We start from the raw sequence: 17,388 nt of genomic DNA on the forward strand, positions 1-17,388 counted from the left end.
GCACTGCAGTACCTATTTACTGTAGAGCATTCACAACTTCACAAAACTTCAGGATGGACATAACTCCAACAATAAGGTAAATACGTGAATTACAGTATTTTTAGTAGAGTAGTAAAATATAGGTACAGTAAGTAATATGATACAATGCATTTTTATTGTGTACAAGAAAAAAAAAGACACTGACGCAAACGCCTCTTAAGGTCACCTCTTGCAACGAATCCAACGCTCCAACGAACTGGGGGTGGTCCCATATAGTACGTTGAATCGAGGTTGTACTGTATATATATATATAATAAAAGTCCTGGTTTGTTTAACAGAGAGATTTTCGTTATTTTTTTTTCTTTCCAACTTGTTTTTTTTTCAATTTATAATGTTATTTAAAGAACATAAATTCCTGACTTAATTATGTTAAGTTAGGATTGGTTGACTGTTGGCTCGGGTGACGAATCACTCCCGTGGTAAACTCATTGGGAATTCACGCATAATAGGGGCCTGACGGCTGAGTGGACAGCACTTGGCATTTGTAGTCCTGAAGTTTGGGGTTCGATCCCCGTTGAAAGCGTAGACAAAATGGGCAGAGTTTATTTCACCCTGATGTGCCTGTTCACCTAGCAGTAAATAGGTAGCTTGGAGTTAGACAGCTACTTTGGGCTGCTTCCTGGGGGGGGGGGCTAACAAAAAGGAGGCCTGATCGAGGACCGGGCTGCGGAGATGCTAAACCCCGAAATCATCTCAAGATATCCTCAAGATATAACCAGACAAGGAAATTTTGATATAGAATATCGCAAACGTTTCACGATTTTTGTTAACTATTTCCAAAATTTTCATATATATTGAAACTTTGAGTTGCCATTGCCTGAAATTATTGGTTTTGATCAGACGCTCACACAAAAATTAATTGATTCAGTGATAAGTGTATAATTAATAAAATATAATTATAACTATTATTTACTTCTGATAATTACTATAATAAATGTGAATGAATACATTTAATTCACTGCTAACTGTATATATCAGTCTTATACAAATAACTTTGATAATAAGAAATTAAAAACACATAATTCGAGTATTTTTTCAGGCCACACAGAAATCACAATTGCATGATGCCCCAAATGAACAAGTAAATTCAGTAGAATTTCTGGTTGTAATTCTTTTTACCATGTCGTCACTCAGTCGATTAAGGCAGCATCTGAGATGCTCTCGAACGTAGGTTCGAATCCTCGTCATGGCCCTTGTGGATTTGTTCATTTTTTTTGGTGGTTGAGAGACAATGAGAGAAACAATGCCTCACAAAATTTTCCAAAATTTTGTCACACCAAAAAAACAAAAACAAAAACAAAAAAGTTTATTTTTTGAAGAGTGATATATGCCTAATTAACCCTTACATTGCTCAGGAGTCCTGGGGACATTTACACCCCTATGCGCAAGAAAAAAAAAAAAAAATTCAAAATTTTTTTTTCGTCTTCTAAACATGTTAATTTGTGTCCCCCTGAGCACGGGAAAAATAAAAAAAAAATCGTAGGTGACATATTTTGGGCGCCATTGACCAAGGAAGTCTGGCAAAAAGTGGGCGTTGATAGATGGTCGTCAGACCCGGTCAGCGTCACCCGTGCTGACAGGTGGGAGTTGCCACAAAGATATTAATGTTTCAATGTCTGTTTCAATGTCTCCGATTGATTTTTTCTTAGTTTTTTGCAGTAATATTATTCAATAGTGTGTATTGTAATATCCCAGCAAACACAAATCATCTAGAAAACGTTTGTCTATCTCTTTCCATAGGTGTGGGAATGATTTGCATTGAGAATGGTGCAGGAGAGCCTTTGAGAAACTTTTAATCAAAAAATCCAAAACAAAGGTTTTATAATAAATTTTTTTTCTACAACTATTTTGTTCCTAATGTATTACAAATAGTTTTTACATGTTTAAATATAAAATTTATGGTGTTTTTTGTGAAATTCATTAATAAATTGTGAATGATATTTATTGGCTCAGTGAAACGTTCAAAATCCATTTAGTTATAATATGATCAGAAAAAAGTAGTTTTCCAAATTTTCTTAAAATCGCTCTTTTTAACACAATTTGACTCCTTATGCATTCCACTAAACACTAATATCATGTTTAAATATATAATATATGTATTATTCCCTAAGATAATTTATATAAATTATAAAAGTTGCTGGAAAGTGGTGTGAAAGAATCTGAAAATGTTTTGTTGTCTTATATTGGCATGTTTTTATTAACTAGAGTGAGTAAGAGTGAGCGAGAGTGAGTAAGAGTGACTGAGAGTAAGAGTGACTGAAGGTGAGTGAGAGTGCCAGAGAGTGTGTAAGTGTGAGTGAGAGTGAGCAAAAGTAAGAGTGAGTGAGAGTTAGAGTGAGTAAGGGTGAGTATGAGAGGAAGAGTGATTGAGAGTGAGAGTAAGAGTGATTGAGAGTTAGAGTGAGAGTAAGAGTGATTGAGAATGAGAGTAAGAGTGATTGAGAATGAGAGTAAGAGTGATTGAGAGTTAGAGTGATTGAGAATGAGAGTAAGAGTGATTGAGAGTTAGAGTGAGAGTACGAGTGATTGAGAGTAAGAGTGATTGGGAGTAGGAGTGAGAGTAAGAGTGATTGGGAGTAGGAGTGAGAGTAAGAGTGATTGAGAGTGAGAGTAAGAGTGATTGAGAGTAAGAGTGAATGAGAGTAAGAGTGATTGAGAGTAAGAGTGAATGAGAGTAAGAGTGATTGAGAGTAAGAGTGATTGGGAGTAAGAGTGCGTAAGAATGAGAGTAAGAGTGATTGAGAGTAAGAGTGATTGGGAGTAAGAGTGATTGAGAGTAAGAGTGATTGGGAGTAAGAGTGATTGAGAGTAAAAGTGATTGAGAGTAAGAGTATGAGAGTAAGAGAGAGAGAGTGAGTATGAATGGGTAAGAGTGACAGAGTAAGAGTGACAGTAAGAGTGACAGAGAGTAAGAGTGACAGAGAGTAAGAGTGAGTATGAGAGTAGGAGTGACAGAGAGTAAGAGTGACAGAGAGTAAGAGTGAGTATGAGAGTAAGAGTGAGTGATAGTGGGTAAAAGTTAGTAAGGATGACTGAGAGTAAGAGTGAGTAATAGTGTGTAAGAGTGATTGAGAGTAAGAGTTAGAGGGATTATGAGAGTGAGTTAAGAGTGTGAGGTGTGAGAGGGTAACTGGCCATGGAGGCAGGATGTGTGGTCACAGATAGGCCTAGGCCTAGGCCTCGTGATCTCTAATGTTGGTTTTTATATATATGTTGGATTTTTTGTCCTGTTTCAAATTATAATTATTTAGCAGGAATGTAATAAGATATTGCACAGTATTAATGTGACAATAAAATCTGCATTATTTCCTTGATAATCAAACTTGTTGTTCAAAGATAATATACAATCTTTGAAGGAAACATTTTGAGAGCGCGAGGTGCCAACACTGGGCTGGTGGTGAGAGAGACATATGGTTAGTTGTGCTCAGACCTTCAGTGGTGAAGGGTGTGTCCCAGCTGGCCGCCACCAGCCGCCACCCGCCGCCACCAGCCGCCACCACCAGCCGCCACCGCCACCACCCACCACCACCAGCCGCCACCCACCACCACCAGCCACCACCACAGCCGCTGCCACCACCACCCACCACCCATCACCGCCACCACCCACCACAGCCGCCACCACCCTTCACTGCCGCCACCACCACCCACCACCACCGCCACCACCCACCACAGCCGCCACCACCCATCACCGCCGCCACCACCACCCACCACCATCGCCACCACCCACCACAGCCACCACCACCACCGCCACCACCGCCCGCCACCAGCCGCCACCACCACCAGCCAATATCAGCTGCCACCGCCACCAGCCGCCACCGCCACCACCAGCCGCCACCACCACCACCAACCGCCACCAGCTGCCACCGCCACGAGCCGCCACCACCACCACCAGCCGCCATCACCGCCACCACCAGCCACCATCAGCTGCCACCGCCACCAGCTGCCACCGCCCGCCACCAGCTGCCACCACCACCGCCCATCATCAGCCGCCACCGCCCGTTGCCACAGTCGCCACCGCCAGTCGCCACCCGCCACCATCAGCTGCCACCGCCACCACCAGCTGCCATCAACAGCCCCCATCAGCTGCCACCGCCACCAGCCGCTACCGCCACCACCAGTCGCCACCACCGCCCACCACCAGCCGCCACCACCGCCACCAGCTGCCACCGCCCGCCACCACCAGCCGCCACCACCGCCACCAGCCGCCACCAACCACCACCGCCGATCGCCACCACCCACCACAGCCGCCACCGCCCATCACAGCCGCCGCCGCCCATCACAGCCGCCGCCGCCCACTACTGGCCGCCACCACCGCCACCACTGCCACCGCCGCCAATGTCCGCCACCGCCACCACTGTCCGCCACCGCCACCACTGTCCGCCCGCTGCCACTGTCAGCTCGCTGCCACTATCCACCCGATGCCACTGTCCGCCACCGCCACCACTGTCCACCCGCCGCCACTGTCCACCCGCCACTACTGTCTGCCACTGCCACCACTGTCCGCCACCACTGTCCGCCACCACCACCACTGTCCGCCACTGCCCGCTACCGCCACCCCTGTCCGCCCGCCGCCACTGTCCACCACCGCCGCCACTGTCCGCCACAGCTGCCACTGTCCGCCCGCCGCCACTATCCACCACCGCCACCACTGTCCGCCACGGCCACCACTGTCCGCCCACCGCCACTGTCCACCACAGCTGCCACTATCCGCCACTGCCGCCACTGTCCGCGACAGCCGCCACTCTCCTCAGTACAGCCTCCCCTCTCTCCGTTAGTAAATAATTATAATTGTTAGTAAATAATAAAAGAAATATAAATTATTAAATTGTTTTACCCTTATATTGGTTTTAATATTTAAATTGAAAATAATAATATAATATAAAATAAAATATAATAAAAATAATAATATAATATAAAATAATATAATTTAATTTCAAGAAATTTAACTTTAAACAGAAAGATGTGAAAAGGGTTCAGATTATAGGCTCAAACCTTTCATAAGAGATTCATAATGGTATATGAATGGATTATGAATGATTCATGTTAGGATTGTAAAGTTGCCACAACATCTCAAATTTATGTTAGATACGTAGGTTTTGGTTATAAGTTTTGGAAACCTATTTAAGTCCACACACAAATTCGTATCTGATACGATAAAACAAACGTTTCCAATCCTTTAAAATACTTTCCAGATATGTTGTGGCAACCTTAAATTGTTTGCTGGGATATTTATATAATAAAAGTGGTGAATAATCGCTATACTCAAAAGTATGATGTGCATATTAGTGATTCAATTATTATGTTTATAAAACAATAAACAAATAGTTTTGCTGCTATTACACTCTATACACAGGTTATATATAAGTATCTGCATGTTTTGGTCACCATAACGAACCACTAACTTGGTATTGAGAGTCGAAAAGCAACGAAGAGTTGCAGCCACACACCAGCCAGCCACTCGCTGCCCTGCCACTCTCTCAATTCACGCACTAAACTTTCTTCACCAACAATATCATTTGTGGTGTTATTACACTATATACAGACGTTATATATAATTATATATATATTTTGTTCACCACAACTGTACAGCTAAGCTGATATAGTTAGTTCAGGCACTAAGAGTCGTCGCTATACACAGATGGCGGCTCCCTCACTCATTCAAGGTCACACGCACTAATCTTTCTCCCCCAACAATACTGTTTGCAGTGTTATTATCCTATATACACATATTATATATAAGTATCTACATGTTTTATGCACCGTAACTGTACACCTAAGCTTATAGTGCGCCCAAAGAGCATAGTGGCCACCCTCTAAACAGCTAGACAAATCGTTCAGACGACGTCACCTCCGTCACCCATATGGCTCCTCCCAGCATAATCCTTTTGCTGTTATTACACTAATACACACATTATATATAAGTATCTACATTTGTGTTCACCATAGAGAACCCCTGACCTGGTATGGTGAATGCAAACAATAACAGGTAGCCACACAGTCAGTAAACGATGCTGTCTCCCTCCGTCTCTCAGCATCACTCCTCCCACAGCGCTAATTATTACAACAATCCTGCTATTATCACAACCCTGGTTATTTATATCACAGTCATGGGTCATCTGTAATATTGCCATCGCTAAATAATAAAAATTATATATTTATTTGGACATTTTTCGGCGATGCTGTGGTCACAAGCTGAACAGCAATGCTGTTCGCTCATGCTGCGTGCGCCAGCCTTGGTTGCTCCAACAGTATTGTGCCTCTCACACCTGGGAATATTGCCCACGATTAAAAAAAAAAAAAATGGCGTCTGTTTACAAGAGCCCTGAGGAAGCTACTGTGAACCCCGTGTAGCCGAGGGCCATTTGAGTCGGGCCTGGCACCCTATGGCGTATATATACGCCATGCGCACAGTGGGACATGTTACTCAGGGCGTATATATACGCCATGCGCAGTTTAAGGGTTAATAGGATTCCCCCGAAGCCTCGAAGTACTTTTCACCGTAAGTTTTGTGGGAAATTTTACCCACCATATCTAATAATCATCTAAGAAATGTATTATTTCTATATCATATCAAGTCGTATCAAAATCAAATCCGAATCATTATAGATCTTGATCCTAGATAACAATGCCACTATGATCACGTATGCCATAGGGCCCTACAGATGCCTCGTGAGGATTTCTTAATTAATTAAAAAACTTTTAGAACATGATTCGATTTCCGGTAGTGATTATAAATCGAATCCTTAATAAGAATCAGTAGTACTATCAAGTACTCTTCTTATCCACTATCTCTGACAATCATCACTTCAATGATCAAAATTGCAGATATTTTACAGCACATGATGTAAACAATGTATTAACAGATAATCACAATATCTCTGTAATCAACTTGAACGTTAGATCCCTAGGTAAACACTTTGATGATGTTAGTGCCTTGATTGAAACTATTGACAACAAATTCTCTTTTATTATACTTACTGACACGTGGTTGAAAGAGGATAATACTCAACTCTTTAACAGGCCTAACTACTCGGCAATTCACAACTGTCGTCAAATGCAGAGAGGTGGTGGTACTGCTCTTTACTACCACCAAGAACTAACATGCTTAAAAATAATTAGAACTAGAGACTGCAGTGGGGAGTATATCTTCGCCAGTTTCAGAGTCAAGGGTGCCGAGTCTGTCCTGTCAGTGGGTGCAGTCTATAGAATTTCTAACACTGATGTGTCTGAATTCAACTCAAACCTTAGAAATCTAATACTAGATAACAGATTGAACAAAAACCATCTAATTATCGCAGGGGACTTTAATATTGACCTCTGCGAGCCTGAACACCCTACTGCTGTTAGCTTCCTCAACTGTATGAATTCCTGCTTCCTCATACCCTTAATCACTAGACCAACTAGAATCACTGATAGTACTGCTACGACTCTAGATCACATCTGGACCAACATAACCTCTCCGCTTACTTCAGGTATAATCACCGATAGCACTACAGACCATTACCCCACATTTCTCTTAACTAACATTAGCAAACCACCTCTAGAGACAAGGGAGTTAAGCTTTAGGCTGCACAATGAAACTGCTATAGACAATTTTATAACTGCTGCTGATAATGTCAACTGGGAGTCCGAGTTAGGTAACATAGGGGACATCAACCTAGCAGTGCAATCTTTTCTTTAAACAACTCTTAGCCTTTATAACACCCACTGTCCTATGCTTACAAAATAAGTCACAAGCAAAAGACTTAACAATCCTTGGCTTACAAAGGGAATACTTAAATCCATTAACAAAAAAACACGACCTTGAGAAGAAGTATAGGCTAGGAACAGTCTACAAAGAATTCTCAAAGAATTACTCGTTATTGCTATCTAAAATAATTAGACGAGCCAAAACTAAATACTATGAAGATAAATTTACCCAAATAAAGAGCAACATTAAAAAAACTTGGAGCACAATTTCACAAATATTGGGATCAAAGAAGATTTTAAATAACAAACCAACACTCCTTTCCAATAACGCTGGTCAGCTTTCAGCCTCTGATTCTGCTATTGAGTTCAATAGGTTCTTCTCTTCCATTGGGTCATCCCTTGCAAATGATATTCCATCTTCCTGTACTGATGTTAAGGACTATCTTACAGGTAACTATCCACAGTCTCTGTACCTAAAGCCTACTAGTTCCACGGATGTCAATGAAATAATCCTTTCCCTTAAAACCAAGTCTAGTGCCCTCGAGGAGATACCAACTTTAATTTACAAAAAAAACTCCAGATCTCTAGCCCCTGCTATTGCATTGCTCTTTAACAAGTCACTTGAACTCCAAACCTTTCCTGACATTCTAAAAAAAGCAAGAGTAACCCCTGTCCACAAATGTGGTGATCTCACAGATGTTAACAACTACAGACCTATATCAATCCTGCCTAACTTGTCAAAAATATTCGAAAAGCTAATCTACTAGCAGCTTTACTCTTTTCTAGCCAAACACAATATACTTAGCTCTTGTCAATATGGCTTCAGACCCAAAAAAGCACTAACGATGCACTTATTAGTATGATTAACTTAATTCACGCAGCTCTTGATAAAAAGGAGTTTCCTGTTGGGTTATTTGTGGACCTGCGTAAGGCTTTTGACACTGTCAACCATCAAAATCTTCTTCTAAATTACATCATTATGGAGTCAGAGGACACTCCCTGCAATACCTCAAATCTTATCTTTCTGACAGGCTCCAGTATGTTTCTGTGAATAATACAATTTCTCTCACCCTACCCATCAACATTGGTGTTCCTCAGGGCAGCATACTTGGCCCTCTCCTCTTTCTCATCTACATTAATGACCTTCCAAATGCATCCTAACACCTCAAACCAATTCTATTTGCTGACGACACAACCTTCATTTACTCCAGTCCTGACCCCCTTGCTCTAAATGCCACAGTAAATACTGAGCTAGAGAAAGTCCATCTTTGGCTAACTGCCAACAAACTCACCCTTAACATTGACAAAACGTTTTATATTCTGTTTGGCAATAAATCCTCTAATCAGATAAATCTCAAAATAAACAATACCCAAATTTGTAACAAATTAGATGGCAAATTCCTTGGCGTTCTCATCGACCACAAGCTGAATTTCCAGGGTCACATTCTAAATATATCAAAAAAAGTTTCAAAAACTGTTGGCATTTTTTCTAAGATCAGATATTATGTACCCCACCCTGCCCTGGTTACTCTCTATTACTCCCTCATCTATCCATACCTCAACTATGGTATTTGTGCTTGGGGTTCTACTACCCAAAATAATTTACGTCCTCTTATTACCCAATACAAAGCTGCTATTAGGACAATATCCAACTCTGGCCCCAGACATCACTCGGTACCCTTACTCAAATCTCTGAATATGTTAGATATTAAGTCACTGCACATTCTCTCTTGTGTATTATACATATATAAAACGCTGAACTGTAATGCCAATCCTGACCTCAAAAGCTTCATTGAAGGTTGTAACAGAACCCATGAGCACCACACCAGAAATAAATACAGTTTTGATATTCCTAGAGTACGACTTAATCAAACTAGAAATGCTCTACAAATCAAGGGACCCAGAATGTGGAATGACCTTCCCAACCATGTTAAAGACTGTACCTCTCTCAACCAGTTTAAGATTAAAACTAAACACTACCTAATAAATTCCCTGTAACCTACCTCACTCCTCTATTGTCAACCCATGTCTGTAATTTTTTTTTTTTGACTCAACATTGTTTGTCAACCTATTGTATTTGTGCTGCTTTTTCAGTCATGTTCCCCCTTTTTTTTTATCTTTATTTGTATTTGTTCTCAACACTTTTTATTCTTTATGCTCAATTAGTATTAAGTTCTAGATATTAATGTTTTTCTTGCCCGAAACGCATTCCACAATAGTGGCTTTAGGCATTGGATGTACTAGCTCTATCTATATATCAATCCATTAATGTAACATCACTTGTATGTATGTATGTATCTTACCTGAATAAACATATTTATTTATTTATTTAATTTATTTACTACTTATAATCTTTAAATCCTATATGAAATTATATTATAATCACATTTTATCTCAATCATAAGTCTAGACAGTAAAAATAATCAATCAATATTCATTGAAAGCTATGCCTCAAGGGAGAGGGAGGAGCATCTGGGGAAGAAGAAGCGCCCACCACACCCCGCGGGCAGAGCGCATTTGTTGACAAAACAGTGAACAAGTGTGAGGGTACCTTAGCGAACATTACATAGCTCATGACACCTTATCTAATTATCTTTATCACCAGTGAACACTCTTTAGAACTGGGGGAGTACCTAGACAATATATCTACAAGGAAAATTTCCAGAACATTTATATAAAATAAGTGAATAGTGGAGCACACAGTGACTGTGTGCTCAGTGACCCTCATCTTTCTGCAACTGCAGTTAAAGGAAAGTCACGTAGCAATGCTACAAGAACAATCTACAGCAAAGCTGTTATATAAAATTTCATGCCTAAACTCACGACAAGAGAGTTATCAAGTTTGGCACACTGTCAGACAGGCACTCCGGCATTCAGAGAAGTATATTGAAGGTTATTTTAGTAAATTAATTGGCCAATTGTATGCGTGTATGACTTTAATATCTTATAAGACTATCTGTCAGTTATAAAGCGAGGCAACGCCTCATATCTCAGTAAGTTTATTAGTATTGTAGTGCAGCAGTTTAATCTTTAATCACTAAACCTCATGAGTGTCCATGGTGTAAGAGAAGATTGTCAAGGTAAACAATAACTCATGAGTGTCTATTGTGTGGGAAAAGATTCAATCAAGCTGACTGTACCTCATCATATAAATTGAATAAATATATGTGTATATATATACTTGAATATAAATTAATTTAACAATTGCTTGCTTAGTTATTTTTTAAGTTATCATATAAGTTCATTTAATTGAATATAATCTTTAGTACTTAGTTAACAGTATTTAGACTACATATAAAGTCATTATTATACTTTTACAATTTAAATTGTTGTTTATAGTATAAGAATATATTGGCTGTTAATGTCGGAAAATCCGACACCATTTAATAATAATATCATACAGACAGATAATTGCTGCTGTATTACCAACAAGTTACCCATAGAAAACGTAACTTGTAGTGGAATTACCGTCTAAAGAAAACGGGATATCATCACCACATACCATTATAATTCACCAGCTATTCTGCTGGGAATTATTCTTAAATACATTAGTCTTTGGACTTTACCATCATAAAAACATCTTATATAAATTAACTTAATTATCAATATTAAAGTAGAGTAAATGTGACCCTTCTATCACTTTCTGAAATCTGGACAAAGTAGGCCAGGCGTCAGTGGGGAAGGAGGGCAGCCATTGTTGTGTCACCTCCGAGACGTGTGGAGCAAATTCGGCTCCTATCATTCTGGACAATGTCGGCCAGTAACGTCAATAGTATGGAGTGTTAAACAGCCATTGTATATTGAGACCAGAGGCTCACACGGGAGCAAATTCGGCTCCTGTTAAATTTACTTGGACGTGGTGTTATGGAAGCCAAAGGTGTACCATTGTCAACACGCTGTCTACAAATTCAAGTTAAGTCTATCCGAAACCCGTTTATCATTCATTTATGGCCATTAATGTCAGGATATAGGGTGACCCGGTTAGATCGCGAAATCGCCTCAAACTAAAGGTAATTAAGCCAGGTCTTCATGTTCCATGTACCATGTACAGTTTTCTCTGATATAACTTGTCATATATAGGATTCTGGCTTCACAGCTAGCGCACTTTTGACAGGTCAAGACGAGGAAGGAAGATTTGTGCACCAGTTACTGGGTGATATGGAAGCTACCTCAAAGAGGATAATTTGGTGTCTACACCCTAGTTATACCTGGTGGACTAACCTGCTGTACTATAAGATAAGGAACCTCATCAATGTATGTAGCTATTTCTGCAGTTTGATTGGCTGCATATATATTAATTTAATAAACCCCCCCTAATGTGTAGAGGATCGATTTGTGAGATTATGAGATTATTGCAGAAATACAGTCCACTTAACATTATACAAATTGCTATCGAAGTATATAAATTAACGTAAATATAAATTCATATAAATTAAATAAATATAAATCTCACAGGTCGGTTCCCACATTATTTGGACCTTCAGAACCGGAATATTCGGTCCTTTGAACCCACATTTGGTCATCTTAGTACCGGATGAACCAGTTAACCAGTGGATTCATTAAATAAACTAGTGCAGTGTGATTTAAACAAAGCCAGTCAAGACGGCGGCGTTGACTCGTGCGAGTTCACGAGCCCCGCTCAGTTCAGTTAAGCCTTAGTCAGCGGTTTCATGCACACCCACAGATTTGGTGGCGTGTTATTTCGTGAAATGACAGCGCTAATATTGAAACCAGCCAAATTAGTGACTGTGTCGCGAGATTGTTCACGGATTTCGTGGTGTTACATTTCGCGAGAGATTATCTACGAATTTTGTGGACTTTATTTCGCGAGGTCACTAATAATATTTAATACTTCTAGATAATATTAGAAGTTTCATAGAGGCTAATTAAGAGGCTATTATCAATAATTGTGTATATTATTTCTCCAAAATAGAGAATTATTTAATATATATTGCACTAGTGATCACAGTATAATATTTACTAATTGCCAACCCACAACAGGGTAGGATATGACTAGTTGAACTATTATCGTTCATCCTAGTCCCATTATTACCATAGTCAGTTGTACTATATTGAATAACCTAACACCATTAATGAATGGTGCAGACCCTATTTTGGGTGTAATTTTTATCAACTCGAGTTGAGTTGTATATATAATAATTTACTTATGATCATTACACCTTTGAGTGATTAATTAGTGTCTCTACCATCCTAGGGTGATATAGAAGAGCTAACCTAAAGGTACTTCCAGTGACACTAGTTTATCACTCAAATCATTAGTGTGGATGATTGTATATATATAATGTGTATTAATTTTAAGTGCTAACCTCTAGTAGAGGTAGGATTATTGCCTAGTGAGTGCAGAATTTACCCTAGGCTACCATTAGTGTTTGTTCAGTATTATGAGCAGCCCAAGTACAAGTCCCACAAGGCTTCACCAACGAGCCAGTATGGATAATGCAGGGAGAATGAAAAGAACCCTTGCAGGTCTTAAAGGCCACTTAACAAGACAGATCAAGAAATGTGAAGATTTGTCACAACAATCTCAAGTTGATTATGCTGACCTGGAAAGCTATTATCAAGCAGCTGCAGGTAAATTTGAGCAAATCAAATGCCAAATGGCTGTCCTTGTGGGGACAGACTACTACCATCAATTCATTGGTAGCCCTACTAAATATCAGGGTATAACCATGTTAAACTCTGCAGGAGGTAAATTACTCTCAGGCCCAGTATCAAGCCTGAGGAGACCTATGCCTGCAGATAAACAATACCAGTAGAAATCTAAATTTGTCAGCTGATTATATTTCTCCAGTAGCATTATACTAAGGAGATTACAGCTGACTATACCAACAGAGGTTGATGTTAGTATCATCATTTAAAGCTGGAGATGAGTTCATGAGGCCTCAGTGGCAAATCAGTGAACAGTAGCCTAAAACAGCTACAAGTCACTGCGACCAATGTCACTGAACCCACTGCAGTCTCAGAACCATACTTTACTTTAATGATGAGCTATTCAATCTTCTGAATCAATTAACTAAATTAAACCCCAATAAATCTGATGACTGATTTGATACATTTATTATTTAATCAAGATGTATTCCATGGGCCTCAGTGTTTATATATCAGTGACCAGTTACCTGAAGAAACTTCAAGTTATATCTAATGTCACTGATCTCACTGCAGTCCCTGAATCATACTTGACTGTAGTACTTGATCACATCCAGTCTTCTGGGTTAAATAATATGTAATAAGGCTTGAATATTAGCCTTTCAAGAGTTGACAGGGAAATGAAATCGCATTAGACTTCTAACCCCTACAACTCTAGTACGGGACATCCGTCCTGTACGAACAGACGCACAAATGTGTGATTAATCTAATAATTCGAAGGAGGAGTATCGGTGTTCGTCTGTTCTAAAGAGGACTTCGACCCGTGAGCAGCCCCCTGGGGAATTATGTCGGAAAATCCGACACCATTTAATAATAATATCATACAGACAGATAATTGCTGCTGTATTACCAACAAGTTACCCATAGAAAACGTAACTTGTAGTGGAATTACCGTCTAAAGAAAACGGGATATCATCACCACATACCATTATAATTCACCAGCTATTCTGCTGGGAATTATTCTTAAATACATTAGTCTTTGGACTTTACCATCATAAAAACATCTTATATAAATTAACTTAATTATCAATATTAAAGTAGAGTAAATGTGACCCTTCTATCACTTTCTGAAATCTGGACAAAGTAGGCCAGGCGTCAGTGGGGAAGGAGGGCAGCCATTGTTGTGTCACCTCCGAGACGTGTGGAGCAAATTCGGCTCCTATCATTCTGGACAATGTCGGCCAGTAACGTCAATAGTATGGAGTGTTAAACAGCCATTGTATATTGAGACCAGAGGCTCACACGGGAGCAAATTCGGCTCCTGTTAAATTTACTTGGACGTAGTGTTATGGAAGCCAAAGGTGTACCATTGTCAACACGCTGTCTACAAATTCAAGTTAAGTCTATCCGAAACCCGTTTATCATTCATTTATGGCCATTAATGTCAGGATATAGGGTGACCCGGTTAGATCGCGAAATCGCCTCAAACTAAAGGTAATTAAGCCAGGTCTTCATGTTCCATGTACCATGTACAGTTTTCTCTGATATAACTTGTCATATATAGGATTCTGGCTTCACAGCTAGCGCACTTTTGACAGGTCAAGACGAGGAAGGAAGATTTGTGCACCAGTTACTGGGTGATATGGAAGCTACCTCAAAGAGGATAATTTGGTGTCTACACCCTAGTTATACCTGGTGGACTAACCTGCTGTACTATAAGATAAGGAACCTCATCAATGTATGTAGCTATTTCTGCAGTTTGATTGGCTGCATATATATTAATTTAATAAACCCCCCCTAATGTGTAGAGGATCGATTTGTGAGATTATGAGATTATTGCAGAAATACAGTCCACTTAACATTATACAAATTGCTATCGAAGTATATAAATTAACGTAAATATAAATTCATATAAATTAAATAAATATAAATCTCACAGGTCGGTTCCCACAGTTAATAGTTATGGTGCTGAGCTAGACTATGTAAATGTTTAAATCTCTGATTTAAACAGAGCCAGTGTTCAGCATAGAACTGAATTTATTAAATCTTATCCTTGTATAAAATACAAGCTGATGTGAGATACCTGTCGGCAGGTGGACTGTGGATCTTCAATCAACCTATCAACTAATTCATCCCACCTGCGCCTTTCAGCCCACAATCTGTATTTAGGAAAAGAGGAGCTACGATTTACGATTCTAGCTAGAGATTTTAGTTGAATTAATTTGTTGACAGTAATTTTTTAATTTAGTTCAGTACAAGTCCCTGATAGTCTCCTCTCATATCAATCTCGACAGGTTTTTCCCACATTTTTGGTCCTTCGAACCTAGATATTTATGGTCTTTTAAACCTAGATAGTCTAGAAACTAGATTATATATCAATAGCAAATACATAAGAAACTAATTGATTTTGCATTGGAATAATTTTTACATATCTAACCTAACCTAGCTATCAGCCAATATTTATCATAGCTATATATCTAAGTAAACAAATTGTTTGCAGTGGCTTAAGCCACCATATCCATTAACTAGTAAGCATTCATTGCATACTAGTAATTCTTCTGTGTTAAAAACAACAGTACTTAATTTTACCAGTGTCACAGACACAACTGCATCTTAATCATATATACCATGATCTACCTCACTTGTGGTAACATTACATACATATTTAAGTGTATTATCTAGCATTATCTCTAATCAACTGATTTTCAGAGCTGCTCATTACATAATATTCTTTAGAAAAGTGTTTTTATCACTGTAAGAACATTTCATTACAATCTAACCATAATCAACTGTATCAAACCCTATTACAGGTAAAACCAATAGGCATTCTATTGTATTTTATCAAACAATTATTAGGGTAACAGATCTTGTAATAACTTTGCAAAAATAGTGCCATTTACTATTTTTTTTTAATTTTTACAGGATTTACCGATTCGTGCATTCGGATCACAACCAAAATTATTACAGTACTTTTGATAATTGAGCACCTACTACAACCAGATTCCAGGGAGAAAATGAAGGACGATCTTTGGAATCATTACCTAAGTAGACAGGAAAGCTCATTTATCAAAATACTTTAACATTAACCCTTAAACTGCGCATGGCGTATATATACACCATGAGTAACATGTCCCACCATGCGCATGGCGTATATATACGCCAAAGGGTGCCAGGCACGATTCAAACGTCCCGCGGTGTAAAGGGGTCACCCATACCGTAGCCAGGGGCGATTGTAAACAGACGCCATTTTGAAAAAAAATCCAGAGCAGGCCTCCTTTGTTTCACAGGCCTTAGTTAGTGGCCAGACACCATGGCGAGCGCATCACGACCCAGCGTGCGACCTCGCCCAGCGCTCCGCGCAGTCCTTGACCGAAGACGAAATTGCAGATGAATTGTTCAAGGACGTTGATGAGTCTGATATTGACGACTCAGATATAGATGAAGATTATACCCAGCCAGAAGAAATCGAAACAACGGATAGTGAGGGGGAACATGTGGGTGCCACGAGGGTGAGGATGCCTCTCGAGGCTGCTACTCAACACCACTCAACACCACCCCGCGCCCAAGCACATCGTTCATCTATACCACTGCACGTTTATGATACGATTGACGAGTCTGAAACAAGTGAATCTTTCTCAGGCTTTAGTGATGAAGAGTTGGAGAATAGTGTTACCCCCAGTGTCAGTACAAGTTTCGCCGCATCAGCTGCCCGCCCAGCCAAGCGCCGCCGCATGGGACAATATGGCGACAACGAGGAACAAATTCCCTCATGTTCCACATCTTTTTCCTCATCTACCGTTCCTGCCCCTACTGTTACAATGCGTGCTTCAGCTCCTGGTCCCCGGATTCCTCGCCGTGGTGCAGCTAATGGCTCTCGGAAGGCAGCAGGTTTGTGTGTGTGGAGTGATGGGGAAGATTTTGTTCCACAAATTCCCGACTTTGATAACAGAGATGTGGGAATTACTGATCTTTTCCCTGATACTGGTGACGAAATGTGTGAAATGGACTTCTTTACTGCATATTTCGATGAGCCGCTAATGAAACACATTGTTC

This window comes from Procambarus clarkii, chromosome 33, assembly GCF_040958095.1.
Source record: "Procambarus clarkii isolate CNS0578487 chromosome 33, FALCON_Pclarkii_2.0, whole genome shotgun sequence".
Taxonomy (NCBI): domain Eukaryota; kingdom Metazoa; phylum Arthropoda; class Malacostraca; order Decapoda; family Cambaridae; genus Procambarus; species Procambarus clarkii.